Source organism: Aythya ferina (assembly GCF_964211825.1).
Source record: "Aythya ferina genome assembly, chromosome: 6".
NCBI classification, from domain to species: domain Eukaryota; kingdom Metazoa; phylum Chordata; class Aves; order Anseriformes; family Anatidae; genus Aythya; species Aythya ferina.
In genome coordinates, this window is record NC_140303.1 from 11,708,181 (window position 1) to 11,724,859 (window position 16,679).

Below are 16,679 nucleotides of genomic sequence, written 5' to 3' on the forward strand. Positions count from 1 at the left end.
CTACAATAAGAAGCCAACAGATCTTTACATACTTCCCAGCAGGAAGCCTACAATCATCCATAACATTGCTGATAGCCCTCCATGCTTGGCAAGGTTCCCATTCGACCATCTGGAGCTCATCCATCGAGGTGCAACTTTGAGGAAGAGACTGAGCGCCTGGCAAAGGTGTTCAAATAGCAGCTGGGGAGAGGGTTTTGACTCCCGAGCTTCTGCACGGTTTCACTTGACAGCAACTGAGGGTACATCTCTTCTGCAGATGGTGCAACTGCAGATGGTGCAGGCTGCTCCAAGCTAACTTTAAAATGACGAGCAGAGTTACTGCTGACAGCAGCAGCAGAGTTCAGCATGTGTGCTGAAGCCTTCCCCAGAGGCTAAGCAAGTAGCTGGGCCATTTGCCCAAGTGGCTGCATTTTATTGGTACCAGAGCTGGATAAAGCCAGTTCACCTCATGCCTCCACAGCCCACAAAGCCACCGCACCTCCTGCGTCACAGAGGGATCCTGCTCTGCTTCTGTTCTCACCAGCTGACGTTTTGATCTTGCTGATGTTTTCAGCAGAGCTCCGTCTGACCGAGGGCCAGGAGTTTGCTCGGCACCTCAGATTCTCCTTTGAAGGGAAGGAGCAATATTCACCCTCCTCGAGGGCTGTTAATGAGAGCACGTTCTCCAGTTACCCACGTGGAAGTGCAGCTCTGAAGCCTCTACCGAAGCTCTTCTAGACAATGCAGACAAGGGTGGTCTTTAGAAAACAGGAAGGAACCAAAGATGGGGACTGACCTGGTCAAATCAGCTGGGGAAGGTGGGAGAGAGCAAGCACACTGGAAGTGTTTCCATTTTCTTCCCCATGTCCATTGGATGGCAAGACAGCAGCAACGTGAGAGTTCAAACGTGGTCTCAGTATTGGCAAATATCACTTAGTGGGGCCTGGCATCTACACTGCCAGAAAACGTGCCATCAGTAAAACAGAAAGGCAAGCTTCAATATAGTGCATATCTCCACGCTATTTATAGCCTCTCCCCTCACACGTACACACACTTGTATCCCCTTGGTATTTTCTTGGCTGTACTTACAACCCCTGCTTTGCATTCGCACAGCACGTCCTGAAATCAATCATGAAGTTAAACACGCAGCCTGTCCTTCTTCAGGCCAGCAGTTATATTGGAGGACACCTTGCTGGAGGTGAGGCGAGCAGAGGGGAAAGGAAACAGAGAAATCAGGAAGGGACAAGGGTTTTGTTTTTTTTTTTTGCCGTGAAGCCACCATGAGAGCACTTAGGCACCTACAGCAGTAATGAAAAGACATCCTAGGTTGAGCTGTTGTTTCCTAACATACATCTTCATGTTAAGTTGAAGCTGCAAGGCTGATTTGCTGCTACATTATCCCATCCAGCCTGCTCCCATACCTTTTCCCCTGAGAAGCCCTCAAAGACATAACTCACCCAGCTTCAGGTAAAACTCAGTGTCCCGGTCCTTTCAGTGCCTCTTACCCAAAAGGGCTCCTCAAGGCCTTTTCCTGTACTTGTAGGTATTTCATGCCTTGTTAGTATGCTGTCGGCATGCTCAGTTCTTTCCTTAAAAATCCCACAGCTCCCTGGCATCATGCTAGGAGCCACCACTTGCTCTTTAATGAAAACATTAGGCCAGAACCTGGGAGGCTCTTTCTGGATAGATCCCAGGACCGTAACATGGCTTTTATGCCATATTGCTTTCACTGAGACCACCAGTCAAAGCTAAAGCACAGCCTGCTCTCTAAATATCATTCCTACAAGGAATTGTAGGAATTTGCATCATTTGTATCAAGGAATTTTATCATTCCTTGTAGGAATGATATTTAGATATTTATGATATTCCTACTCTGGTTTAAATCACCTGCCCCAGGTAACTGTGGGGTAAGGGGGCAGAGGCCAAGGGATGAGCCTAGCCCAGCTCTGCAGAAAGGATGTGTCTACAGAGCTCAGCCTCCCTCCCAGCATCCAAAACGGCCCCAAAACCACAGCTGAATCAAATCACATTTCAGATTTTCAGTCACAAGATCACAGGACAAAGGCACAAGGGCACACTAATAATTGGCAGTCCGGCCTGCCCCAGATTTTTTGAACTACCCTGGAAAGCTCCTGCAAGTGCTTCAGAAAAGAAAAAAAAAAAAAAAAATCTTCCCAATAAAGCTGAAGAGCTGGGTTTTAATATTGTGTGCATCATAGTCTGGCTCATAGCAGGTCACCGGTCTTGACAGAACCTGGTTAGAGGGGAAAAGCCTTTCTAGTGGCCCAGAAGCCTCTAAAAAAAAAAAAAAAAAAAAAAAAAGAGAATGACAATCCCCTAGAAGCAAGGCACATGGAGCACTAACAAACTGGCTGCAAATAGCTCTCAGGCAGTAAATGAGCCACAAGCAGACTTGATTTTTATGAAGAAATTGTTAATAGCTTAGTGCAGACCTAAAGAAATGGCTTCTGGGTCCAGACCAGGACTACTAAAATATACCACAGCTTGTAAAAGCTTGTGGAGCAGTGCTCAGGCCTGCTGCTGAGCACAGGATGATTCAGCCCCTGCCACATCCTCCTCTTTACAGCTTTAAAGTAACATCTGAGCACAGCTTTTTTCTGCTTCCTGATGCTCTCAGATCCTTGTCCTGGTAATAGTATCGCATCTGCTGCATACCAGAGCATCAGCAAGGCTCCCCTCCTCGGGCTGGTGTGAGCCCCTCACGTTCCCTCACACCGCATGGCATGGTGTTGTGTCTGTGAGAGCTGAAAGCTGCCAGGCTATAACACAAACAATTCCCATCGAGCTGCCCTTATCAGAAAGGGAGATAAAATCAGGAAGACTGAGGGGCTACGAAAGCACGGAAAGCTGACACCTCCAAAGAGTTGTTTTCTTGTGTAGATCCCACCCCGCAGAGGACATCAGGCTGAAGATCTCACTGGGGCATTACTGAAGATCGGTGCCTGGGCAGGTTCTCTGCCATTTTCTGCAGAGCTAAATAAATGTTGTTTCCCAAACTCTGCCTCTGGAAGACAGGTAAGGCACAGGATCCCCTTTGGCTCCTAAATTTTGGAAAAATGGTCACAAAAGCACAGTGAATGGCCTAACACCACACTGGCCAGACACTTAATCAGTGTGATGATGTCCAAAAAAAACACAGAGGCAGATCCAGACGCTGCAGAGTCGACAGCAACAGCAGGCTGATTTTATTAGCACCCCTCCCCAGCAGGCACAAGGCTGGAGATGAGGGTTTTTTGAGACCTGGATCCCACTTTAGAGGGCAACAGAGTCCTGGTTGTCCAGAGAAGCAGTAAGCATCAATCCTATAGCAGTTAAAAGGTGCAGGACTCATGCTTGTGCTAACTGGAAGAGCTCGGTGGTTTCCCCCCTGGCATTGGCACAGACACATATCCCACAGCTAGCAGGTTTCCTGCCGTGGGCTGCCCATGCTTTCTAAACCTGGGTTGTGATGAGCCAGAGATTTTTCTGGCTAAAGTCAGCCCCAGAGGAACCACCTGGAGTCCTTGGCCCGTTGAAGGAGAACCACTGCCCTCGCATGACTCACCTTCCCATTGCAAACAAGGCTGAGAAACTTTTAGGGGAACAGCATTTTGCTGGGCGAGGAGAGCACAGACGGGCAGTGCGCTTCCTGAAACACACCCCGTAACTGTCTGTTAGTCACGACGGCTGCTGAACCCTGACCTCCCTCCAGCGAGCATGACGCAAAACAAAGCTCCACTCACCGGTCTTGACACTGGCAGCAAACGTCACGCAGCGATGGAAAAATAAGGGTTGGAAAAGACCTCGGGAGGTCACCTAGCCCAGTTCTGCGCCTCGTGGAAGAGTCAGCGCTGTATTATCCTTGTCAGGCACGTGGCTAACCTATTCTGAAAGGCCTCTGGTGATAAAAGCAACATCCTCTAGGCCTTTGCTATTTATATCATAATTTTGGGCACTACTTGAAGAATAGAAGGCACAGAGGGGGATAGCTGCATAATAGCTGAACTTTGCATTAGAGAAATATCGCTGGACCAGGGGGAGGCTGCTGAATAGTTAAGCATCTCTCAGCCATATATCGGCACAAAACGTGAGGGCAGGACCACCAGCAAGGCAACGAGGGCATGACAGCCTCAACCTATCCGTCCAGGCCACCCGGCAGGGTTGTGACTTCTGGCAGAGCTGGCGGGGATCAACTCTCCTGCGCTGTGCAAGGCACAGGTACAGCCCTCAGCGCCGGCTCCTGCAGCCGCTGCCTCCCACAGAAGCTGGTCTGACATTGTTCTTGGGGATTAACAAACAGATAAATAAAAAATAAAGCTGTGTTCTCAGCTGCACGGGAGGGGATGTTGCAGCAAGATGAGGGTCTGGACATATTTACACAAATATGCACACTTTTTTTTTTTTTTTTTAAGAACAGTGGAAATGCTTTGCACAAAATCCCATTAGCAAATAACAGGATTTCTGGCAGCACCATCTGTGCACCACATTGAACACTCGCCCCAGAGTGCAGAGACTAAAGCACGATGCATATGGAAACTGAGACAAAAGAATATACAATAATGCTCAAAGGCAAGGAGAGCACATGTAAGGTGGGGTAGAAGCCAGAAGAGACCTTTTCCTCCCCATCCTGACAATACCCATAGCCCATTCTTTTCACAGCCTCCCTGCAATGATTCCTGAGGCACCTCACGTCCCTTCTGTGCCCACTGTAAGGCCCTATGATGTTGTCACAGAAGGGGAAAAACTTTGTCATGAATGAGAATCAGCTGGCAAATCAAAACCATTCGGTGCAAGGTGTCACAGAGGTCTGAGCCAGCTGGAAAACACTTTTTCCTCGGGTGTTTTTCAAGCAGGTCTCCCATATTTTTAAGATGTTACCTGAAAGAGGCTGTGCCTCATCTCTAAGTTTCTTCAGCTCTGCCTCAGCAGAACGGGCCTCAGAAGGAGTCCAGGAGAAGCCCCACAGGGGTAAGCCTGAAACAAAGCAAAGAAGGATTTGCTCTGAGTGGGTTTTGGAGAACAAAATAAACACAGGTTTGCAAATCAGCAGCTTGTAGCAGCAATCTTCAGCAACTCTCAAGGACCCCTTTTCCTCCACACTTCCAAATGTCTCTTTGTCTGCCATCCCAAGGGCTCTTCAACAGCATCCTCCAAAACAGCTATTACAGCAATTACTGCAATTAATTAATTTGCATATCCCCAAAGCCCCATCATTAGTGCAACACAGCCAAGCGTGTTAGTGTTTAATAATATCAATCAACAATTATTCGTAACATCCCGTCCCAGCAGACCTAAATATAGAGACAAGCATTCATGCGAAAACAAAAAGGAGGGGGAAAAAAAAAAACAGCAGCTAAACAAAAGAATTAATTTAGAGCAGAATTAGGATCATAGAAACAAGAGAGACTAATGGCACGGTCAGATGTCTTGCTCCCAACTCATGCATGACCCTCCTAACCAACTTACTCTCAGTTACTTAGCTAGCTCTAACTCAATTGATTCTTTTTTTTCTTGCAATAAATAGCCAGCAAGCCACAATGAGCATGTACACAGTGGAGCAGAAAAGAGACGAGACAACTTTCACAGTCTGTTGGCCCCGCTTCAGGAAAGCACTTCAGCAAAAGCTTGAGATGGTCTCCATTCAGGGCAACGCCACAGCACACGCTGAAATTTAAGTACGTGCTCAAATCCAGATCCTCCCCAGGCCGAGTGCTAATAAATGAGGAAGGCTGCTAGTGCACGTGAGGCTATGTTCCTCTCCCCCACCCAAACGCCCAGGCGTTGCCTTCCCAGCTGCATTGCTGCAGTATCTATCGCATGGTGAGGAGGGGGAATCCCAGACAAAATCTCCCCCTGGCCAAAAGCTTGCTCAGGGCAGAAGCCCTGGTTACATCCCAGGGAAATACAAGGCCCTAACAAGCAGCCCCTCGACGGGCCGTCATGTGGAACTGATCAGTGGGTTTCCGATGGCACGACATCTCTAGAAGAGGACTGCTGAAGGATGGAAAACACAGGCACCACTCCCCACACAACTATGGCCAAAAAGGGACTCGTTTCCCCCTTTTTCCCCCTTTCTATGTCAGATGTAGAGCTGCTCTTCTTTTTTTCTTTTTTTTTTTTTTTTGTCATGGCTTGTACTGACAGGAATTTTTGCCGGAGAGGGAAGGGAAGGGGGAAACACAATGTCTTTGGTTCCAGTTTTCCAGGCATTTTTAGCAATACAGGCTGCACCTCTTAGGGACCATATGCTCCTCACTAATCTCTGGGTTCAGAGCCAAAGCCCATTTGCCTGACATGTAAACCCTTCAGGACAAAAGCTGTCTTTTTGTGCTGGGACTGGATAGTGCCTCGCACAAGTATCAGAGCCCACAGCTACCATCCGAATGGAAATAGCACACAATAACCCAAGTCAATGGGAAAATTAGCATCTTCAGGGAGTTTGGGATTGAGGCTGCTTCTTTTTGCCCAGGCTGAACTCCCACCAGAGCCAAGGGGTGCTGAAGGGCTACGCAAGGAAGCCCCGGACCCCACAAGCCCATCTGCAGGGCTCACACCAGGGTAGAGTCCAAGATCTGGACTGAAAGATGAACAGCACATTTTAAACAACCCTGAATTAAAATAATTGCTGCTCTAATTACTCTGGTGAAAGCACTAGGGGCCTGGACATGCTAAAGGCACCACTGGGCAGCCCTTGGCGATGTGGCTCAACCTCTTCAGAAGCTCTCAGCGTCCAAGGGCAGGGGAGCAGCCCAGGTGCAGATCTCTCTTCTTAGCACTGCTTAATATTAAAACAAATCACCCCCACTGCTGTCCTGTGGCACCAGGGGTAGGCAGGACCAAACCAACAGGGGCAGGCAGCCCAACCAAAAGCCATTTTCCACGTGGTTTGACCTGCAGCCCCAGGCCTCCCCCTGCCCAGTCGGTGCGGAAACAAGCCGTAATGAAGAGGCCTGCTGTCAGCTCTGCTCCTCAGCAGCCTTTTGAGAGACAGAAACCCACTGTAGCAACATTGCCTCTCAGAAAAAAAGGTTAATTGTGTGCAAAATTAAGTTCAGGGGGGGAAAAAAGCAAGAACGCATGAGGTTAAGCAAACACCAGAACATTTTTCAAATTAGTCCTAACATTTGTTGCTTGTTTTTCCCACTTAATCCTCACAATCATACTCACGGATTTGCGTTTTTGCCGTGCTAGTAGACTCCAACCCTGGGCTTTAATTGAAACCAGAGCCTTGCTCACGAGACAAGTGATTCAGTGAGACAACCACATCTAACCCAGCCATAGCTCAAAAGAGCCCAAACCCAGGGAACTGAAACAAACCTGCCACATTTCACACATCAAGAGGGAGACAGGAACACCCCAGTCTGATCTCCCATCCCTGTGAAGCATCACCCAACATGAACCCTATTACCAGCCCTGTGGCACCCATCTTGTTAGGCACTCACGTTCCCTGTTGTGTACAGAAATAGTGTTGCTTTAAATAATATCCAAGCCCTCTAGAGGAGCCTGCTTGTCTGTGTGTCCCAGAAACCATCAGACCATACGTGCCTATTTTATGTTTGATGATTTCGCACACGGAGGAACCTTTTTCACTTGATATCCAGCCCTGGCTGTGGGCCTCCTTCACGTCCGTGCTCCCTCAGTCTGCTTCACTAGCCAGGCCAGCAGATCTGAACAATTCAGCACCAAAACAACTGAAAACACAAGCTGATGACTAAATGTTAATTAGCAAGAATGGCTTATTCAGAGTATTTTTAATTTGTTGGACGAGGCAAGTTTTGACTTGGTTTTCTTGGTTTAAGCACCAGGAAAGCATGGGAACACTGGAGTCATGCAGCCATAGGCAGGTAGTTTCCAAATAGTGATGTTGTTTTCAGGAATTCACACATGGGCCAGGAACTACAGTGATTTCTAGGGCCCATCAGCAAAAAGGACAGGCAGCATGAAGCATCACAGCTTTCCACATGTTAACTCCCATGCTGATCAAATGAAGAGAATGCATCTTTCTCTAAAATGTGTCCTGCTCCAAGAACATATTTTGTTTATTAAATAAATTAGGCCAGGAAGGGCTCTAAAGGTGTTTTCTGCTCTCACAGATGCAGCAGAACAACTGGCAGGGCCACGGCATCTCCAGGCTTTGCTTTTCACTCCTCCTGACCATCTCACAGAGCTCAGGGCTGCGGCTCCTCTCTGCAGCAAAGCCTTAATCCTCACCCAGTCCATCCTGAGGTCCCACAAACAGCACAATTGTGGGGCAGAGAAGGGTCCAGAAGTACCAAGCCAAATGTCCCTGCAACCATGGGCAGGGAAGGTGCAGTTTTGCCCCTACACCTCACCCCTGGCACATTTCCGTCACCTTGGGCTCCGTCCATACCGCAGCTGCACTACAGCTTTATTCCAGTGCTGTAAAGGGCACTGGCTGAAATCCCTTCAAAAAGACACCCAGCTTCCCAGCTCGGCACCCAGAGCTTAAGTTAAAAGCAGCCACCAGCTAACGCCTGCAGACTAAACAAAAGTTTTTACGCTGCCCACCGTCTGGACCCGTAATTGGAGAATCATACAGCATGAAATCTGCTATTCCCTTTTCTTTCATATCCCTCCCTGCCGCAGCCAGTGCTGATCTAGGGGACTGTATCACGCCTTGCTGGTAAGAAGGAATAAAAGCACCTTCTCATTAGCAGTATCCTAAGAAGAATAAGAAATAAGGTTTTAAAACCCCCTTGCTTCTTGTTGGCCTTCTAGCTTCCTCTGCTGCCTGTAAGCACACACAAAGTGCTGGTAGGTATGCCCCAAAAATGAACTGCAGTAAGTATGAACAGGAAGCAAGAGAAAATGCAGTTGCAGCAAACCACTTCAAAAAGACTTCAGTTTTGCTCAGAATTGCTCAAAAAGGAAATTTGCTACTCACGGATGTTCACCCTTTACCTTGTACTCATAAAATAATAATGATTTTTAAAAGGTAGTCTGATTTTCTCCTTTTTTCTTGGGCAAAAAGGGTTTCTGGAAGCCAGGGTCTAAAAGCAAAACACAAATAGGAAATACAACTGCTTCCTTAGAACCATATTGGGATTCTTTGTAAAAACGCCTAGCAGCTTTCACTGCCTCTGGAGAGCAATTGGTAGATTTTAGGGGAAAACTAAAACATCAGTGGCCACAGTGATGTTTCGCAGAATAATTTGGAAGGGGAAATCCAAAATAACTGTTGACGTGCACAGTGCTGAAGACCTGAAGAGGGCACTTAGCACACCTGGGACGAGCATCTCCTATCTGCTGTAATTACAGTGAACAGTTATCAAGGACACCTCCCTCTACAAGCAAGAAAAAGTGATGTAAGCGTTTTAAGTGGTTAATGCAGCTCTTTTAGTAAACATAGATGGCACAATGTCAGCACTTTGCTGAGATGATATCAGCAAACAGGCATTTTTCTCAGAAAGTACTTGCATAAGAAAACTGAGGACATTGAGCACACTCCAGCTTCTTCTTATCTTATTCTTAAACACAGCCATTAAAAAGAAACTCAAGCAAACCAAAACACTCAGAAAGGATGCATGCTTAAGAGTTCACATTGACGAAATGAAGTCACGTCCCGAGGAGCTCAGCCTACAAACCTAACCAGATTTAAGAGCCAAATTCCCCCAGGGTGCAGAGCTGGGGCTGCTGAGAGGTCACTGCTGTAGGAGGGACCCGCGCTCCTGTACTCCAGCAACGGCTGGCTCCTGCCAGCGCAGTGCTCCCAGGGGCTGCCCACATCTGCTCAGCAGGATGAAGCCACAGCACACACAGATCTTGCCACCTAATTTCATGCATCGCAGACAAAATGATTATCTGGGGGGCTGGACCTCTTCCTTTGCAGTCCCACATCTTGTTTTTAGAGGTGGTGGGAGAAAGCCTTTGACCTGTCAAGTGCCTTCGTGAAGGTCTCAGTGTTAGCATCCAACACTCTCAGCAAGATAAACATACAATAATTTAGGTTGGAAGGGACCTTTGGAGACCATCTGGTCCAATCCCCTGCTCAGCGCAGCAGCAAATAAATAGCAGCACGTCTCCTCTGCTTGTGCAGCCAAAGGCACAGGTGGGCAACGCATGAGGAGTGGGGGAGCAAGAGAGAGACCTCGACACAAGGAAAACCTCTCCTGCTCTGAAAAGCACTGCAGAAAACAGTCTCCTGCCTAAGAAGATGCTGCTAAACCACATGCTGCCCTAACCAAGCATTTCAACTCTTCAACCCTGCACTCCAGAGCCTGGGAGGCTCTCCTCTTCCCACAGCACAGGACACAGTGTAATGCAAAAAACATTTCAATATTCAGGGTGAGCCAAAGGCACGTGGTAACTGAAGATGCTGAAAGCAAATCTTGTGCCTGGGCCCAAAAAGTCCAGTACTGAAGGTGTGGAGTGCTGCCACCAGCTAGCTCTGCTGTAGGAAACACCCCAGTGCTCCTGCTCTCATCACAACCACACCAGCTCTGTCTGCTCGTCACAAAATGACCACGGGTCTGCCAAGTCCAGGCCTAGTGATATTTTCAGTAACACCCATGTAGCTAAAGGACTGCTTTCACAGCAATGCTACCTCACGCTGCAGGCACTTGTAGGGATGTGGACGTAGAACATGCAGGTTCTTTCTTTGCACTGGTTTGATTTTCTGTCTTCAGGTGCAGGTTTGCACAAATGACAGTTTTATTGATACACATCCAGTTCCAGCACAAACATGAGCCTAGGCCAGTGGGCTGGAGCTCCTGCGTGAGAGGAGGCCAAGGAAATACAATTGTAGGACACATTTTAGAGATTCTCCCTGATTTTAGACCTCAAGCCCTAGCCAATGAAAAAATCAGGTACATAAACTCTGTGCTTCCACACAGCTGTCTGTGAAAAGGAGAATGTATACGGTACCTTAAGTCTAACTTTTACCCTTCCCTGACAAGGACTGGTGGCATTATAATCTACACTGCGTGCCTTGTAAAACAGCAAGGGTCTGCGGTTTAACAGAGTGATTCAATAGGCAGCAAAGAAAAAAAACAAAAACAAAAAAACTTACTTCATTTACCCCATGCGGCCAGCCTGGGAAGAGCTGGATGGCAGCAACAGCAGACAGAAGTCTCAGAGGTGTTTCACCACCACACACTTGTCTCAGATAAAGAAAAAAAAAACTGCAAAGCCTTGATTTAACTGAGCAATTTAACCTGTTTTGTGCTCTGAAGAAGCAGAAAGAAACTGTGCTACCCCTTTCCAATTCTGACAGTCTTACCCCATGCTTTCTCCTGCAACAGTTAGGAGCTGTTTTCTCTCTGGTCTTTTTATCTCATCACACCAAAAGCAGGGACAGGCCTGGAAACAAGATTGCAGCCACCAGCTTTCATTCATAAATCTGCCTGAATCCTTGGCACAGCAAAGTGAGCTATTGTGGTCATTTCTCACAGTTTACCACCTTGTAGCCAGAACATATTGTTTTTATTGCTATTGTGAGAACAAGAGCAGGGAAAAAATAATCTTGAGCTTCCCTTCCCCTCCCCACTCCAAATCAAATATAATGGAAAAAAAAAAAAAAACAGGCGGATGTCAGATTCTCAAGGGTTGGTGTTTTTTTTTTGAGCTATCTACAGGAGCTCTGTCTGGTGCTGCAGGTTTCTGAGTCTGAATTTTATCAATGGGTTGTGCTGGGTGCATTTTAAAGGACAGCAGGTGTTAGAACAATGAACCCAGGCAGCCTTTACATCTGGGCTACAAAAGCCATCTCAGTGTTTACAAGAAACAGGATAATCAAGAAAACATCCTGCCACAGGCACCTAAAAACTACAGCCCCTTGTTATTCATTTTTCTCTCACACTGTACAGTTTATTTATAGCTCGAGAAGTTGAACCAGGAGGAGGAAAAAAAGTTTCACACTCATTTCCATACAGACGTGACGCACGAGCAACGTGAAAGGGACTGGCCACCAGGCACTCTGTTCGCATTGCTCCTTCAGCTCTAGGTAGGGTATTAACCCTTGAGCTCTTGCCATGACTAATGAATTAGCTGGGTATAAGTTGGTGTTGCTGCATTCATACAGCTGTATCAGTTGCACCTCTCTTGCTAACTCATTCTGGGGCACTCCAGATGGAAATTCAGTCATCATGTACTGAATATAACGTCCCTAGAGCTTCAACACAAAGAGATGGGCAATTATGGGGGAGGGATCGTGGAAATTGCTCATCCATCTTAGCCTTCAGTGCTTGTGTTTTGATCCTTACGGCCAGCAGAGTGCAAGAGGCTCCTCGAGAGCTGACTGCTTAGAGGGGACATAGAGGGTCCTCCCAGTACACCCTCTGGAGGAATTTCCTTCCCTGCATAGGTGGTTCTGGCTGCCCAGCCTTCAGGGTTAGAAATGTGAATGCACGATGCATCATGCACACCTGCAGAACCAAAGGTTGCAATCAAATTTCAGCTGCTGATGGACTGTGGCTACCTACAAAAACCACAGTTCTCAGCCGAAATTATATTCCCCTCTTCTTCTTTCTCAGTGCAACCAGTTCCAGTGAAGTGGCTTTTAGTAAAAGTTTTTAGTAAAAGCTGTTATACTTTTTTTTTTTTTTTTAATTCAAATTAGAAATTAGTTTTCATTAAAGATGCACCAAAATGAGACCTCTAGAACATTGCTCCCCATCAGCAATAACATGGGAAGCTCCAAGGTATTTCTCCATTCCACATTAATGTTTCATGGCTCAGGTCATCCTTATATCCCGCAAAATTAAGTATTCCATCTGTTTATACCCCTCCTCCCCTTCTATCCTCCCTGCTTTAAGAGTTTCACTTCTGGAAGCCTTCAAAACATGCTAGCTAGAGCCCCCCCAGAAACCCAGAGAAAAGAGAACTGAGCTGCCCGGCCTCCCAAGGAGTTTGACTTCCTTACTTTTGAGATGAATCAAAGTGGATTAACTCAACAGGTGCTTTACTGGGGAGTGGGAGGGAAAACAAAACAAAACACAATGGAACAACAGCCTACGTGCACAAATACCAGATGAATGTGTCTGCTGGGTGAGGAACTGCTAAAGCAGATGGCTAACATCCACTTCTCCTTTAGGCCCATGTCACTGGCTTTAAAGACATCAAGTCCCAGAGCCCAAACACCTCCCATCAATCAGACTGAGTGTCTGAAGTGGATCTTGCTGATCCAGATGTGGCCCCTGAAAGGCTGAGATGCCTCCTCTGCCCCTTAATCACAGTCTCCTCCCTGGTTATCCTCTGAAACACCAGCTCCCCAGCTGGACTGCAAAGGCACCTTAGTCATATGCACAATTCCTTGCCCTAGATGAGAGATTTTCCATCAGTCTCTCCGTTTTATGCATTGAGCAGGACAGCTGAAGCCAAGTCCACCACCCTGTAAATCCATGGCAGTAGCTCACTGCAGATATATGTAATTACTTAATTCGTCAACTGGGTAAAACAGCTATTTTTTCCCCTGAACAGGAAGACCATCAAATAGCAAACAGCACGGCTATGAACTGACCAGCATCTTCGACCCTTTTCCCCCTCCTTCCATTGAAAGCAAGCAGCCTTTTACTGCTGTGAGCTCTCACTAACCCAGGGCTCTCCGGGAGGCCGGTCACACTGAATCTCCTGCCTATTTAAGACAGCATGAGGCACGCTGACTCAGGTCAACTACAATCCCATGGACAATAACTGCAATTGAAAGGAACAGATAATGGCTCGTGCAATTGAAAGGAACAGATAGTGGCTCTTTCTCCTTATTTGTTAAAACCATGAGAATTTTTGAAGTTTTCTGTGATGAATGTGCGGACATAGCTAGTGTTAGAAGTCAAACTTTTTGTCATTTTTCCATCGGAATCATACATTTGTTTTTGGCTTTGGAAAACATCTCAGAACATGGGCTTAAGCTTTTCTCCCTTGGTGGCAAAAACAATGAGAAAAGGAAAGGTATGCTAAAAATTAGGGGAGGAGAATAAAGCTAGAGATGCAAAACAAACTGAAATGACCACAAACAGCAGACCCAACATATTTTCAGTTGCCCTTGCTAGTGTTTTCAAAACATTTGGAAGTCATTGCCTTCTGAATCCCATTTCAGCTCTTCATAAGGCCTGTATAACAGGCACGCTTTTCCTTCCTACAGGGGAACAGATAGACTTATAGCCATTCTCACCTCTCCATAAGTTTTGAACAGAGTTTAATATCCATAAACATGGATATTCACCACGATTACTTCACAGACCCAAGAACAAGCAAAATTAAGAGACAGTGATGTAGAGCGTTAATATCCAACAGATACTTTGGCTCAAAATAAACTAAATGTTATACACCAAATAAATGACTGGGGGGAAAAAATAAAAGCATACAAGATATTCTGAGCTCTCTCAATAGGGTTGTGAAAATTTTCCATCAGATAGAAAACCACAGCAAATGCTTTGGACAGAATGGGAAAAAAACTAGGCTGACAGCTGCATTGGCAACCATTCTCCAAGAGTGGGTTCAACCCCATTTACCTCCTTTCATTTTGACAAGGGTGAGAAACAAATAAGAGCAGCAGATTTTGGCTTTGTAGGTTCTTATTTAACCTTTACATCAGAGAGAAATGTATACATTATTTTAAATTGCTGGCTGTTGAGTCTGTGAAGTGTGTGAACGGTTAGAGGATCTGTATATCTTAAAAAGAATTGAAATGGGCCTGTCCGGAAGTGCCATTTCACATTTGATGCTGAATACGTCTTCATATTACACAACCAAAAGAAATGCTACTTATTTCCAATATTTGCTTTCCAGAATAATATAGAGGTGACCTTTGCCCTCCTAAGTGATTAAAGCTTGACACAGGGTTTGCATTAATTTATTAAAAACTTGCTAGGTGAAGCCAAATGTTAAAGCCAACTAGTTTTCTAAAACCTCTACTAACAAATTACTTGGATAATTGCCAGAAGCCTGAATCCAATCCCTTTTTCTATTTCTTTCTCGCCAAAAAACATCTGGTGTATGTTAATTGTCAATCTGTATTGACTGCAAGATTTATTCTGGTCGGCGGCTTTACGAACAGCATCGCAGATAATTAAAAGGCTGAATGCTGATGAACAATTGTCAATACTGAAAAAAATCAATACGCTACCAGATGTTTCCTAATGATAGAGAGTTGACACTATTTGAACTGGCTCTTTTGAAAGCTTTAATTTTATTGAACAACATTTATTTCACGAGAGATGATTTGGGGTTTTACTTTTTAACAAAGAGAGAAGTGGAGTGTGGCATGGCATTTAATATCTGGCTGAGATTTAAAACGCACTCTCCTTATGAAGTATGACATTTTATACCTGAAACCACAGGAACATTTCCCACATTTAAGTGATAGAGGAAAATTCTTCAAATTAGATTTGAACTTTATACCTTCTAATTCTGCTCCAGTCCTCCTCCTCCACATACCATGCTCGGGCCTGATGAACACGCTGGTGCTATATCAAAGTCTAATAGACCTGACTACCGACAAATCCCCTTCACTTAGCCTTGAAGTAAGCAGCAAACCTCCTGTAGATCATGGTAGTTAATGTTAACTGGCAAATAGCTCAGAGACTCATCACACGACAAAATGAACTGGTCAGCGCAGCCCTACTGGCAGCGCCATTCCTCCCCAATATCAGAGCACGCAAGGATGTGAGCTAGAAGTCAGCTCTGAAGCCGTAATGCAGTCCTAAGTCCCCAAGCCTGCAGTGAAAAGCCGCCCAGAGCTCCTTTACACACGTTAATCCAAGCTTAATGGGAAACCAAACATCTATCTGCAAGGAAGCCTAGAGCAACAGCTTGCCAAGCTTGTCTGAAAGAGCTCCTACTCCCTGCCCTGAACACACAAGTTTGCCACTCAACTGGATTGCAACCAGGTCCCCATTTGAGCACTTTCTTTGCAACCCCAGCTTCATCCAGCTCATTTTCAGCATGCAGAGAGGCCCCTTCAAGGACTGCTCACATTGTCAAGAGATGCTCCTTAGACCTGACATGTTCCCACGCTGTACTGCAGGCTGAACAAACGCAATACCCACACTGCTATTTGGGGTTACATACAGATAAATGCTGCCACAACGTCGAGAAAACCTTGCAAGTCTCCCATCCCAAAGGAAAGAATGAATTTGGCCAAAGAGCCTTCCCACCCCTCACGCTGCTGGGTCTATTCCAAACGCCGACCGACACCACCTCCCTGAAATATTTCATGCACCGAAACTTTTCATGCTGTGCCCCAAGTCCCCACGGCAAAGCGAGCAGCAGGACTCCCAAGCTGGGGCCCAAAGCCTCCGATCATCCATTCTGCATGCTGGAGAAAGCCCTGACCCAGCCTTTGCACGCTCTTTGGGGCAGCAATGCACAAAACAGCACTCCTCCCTCAGTACTGTGCCTTGGGGCACAATCCAGACCTTTGTAAGTGCTTTGAAATATGAGTTGCAAAGGCATAACATTTTTTCTATTATGTTCCTCGCTTTACTTTAAGCCCCCACTCAATAAGAGACAGGTGCACTAAGCTCTTTGCCAGGGACCTGAATTTAGAGGAACAAGGCCCTCCAGTTTTAAAAGTTATCCTCCTGTAAGCTCACTAGTCACCTATTAAGCTTGTAATAAAAGGCTTTTTTTGAAAAATGATGGCACCTAGTTTCCAAGGCAGCAGAATTTTTAAGCTCGTATTTGCAAGAGCCTAAGGAATTACTGACGCCAAAAGGAATGCGCTGTAGAAAACCCATCACCTA

At 46.2% G+C, this 16,679-nt stretch overlaps 1 protein-coding gene across 2 annotated transcripts in view; it reads right to left on the minus strand.

The window, feature by feature from the left end:
- The window catches only part of ACKR3 (atypical chemokine receptor 3), a 34,564-nt gene extending 29,622 nt beyond the window's left edge, over positions 1-4,942 (minus strand). The window contains exon 1 of one of the 2 annotated variants that reach the window (XM_084524780.1): positions 4,858-4,942. The gene's annotated coding sequence lies outside the window, so the exon portion shown is untranslated. Of the gene's footprint in view, positions 1-3,544; positions 3,648-4,857 lie in introns of those variants that run through there. The other variant, XM_084524782.1, reaches the window with a different exon arrangement.
- Between the last annotated feature and the right edge of the window lie 11,737 nt (positions 4,943-16,679).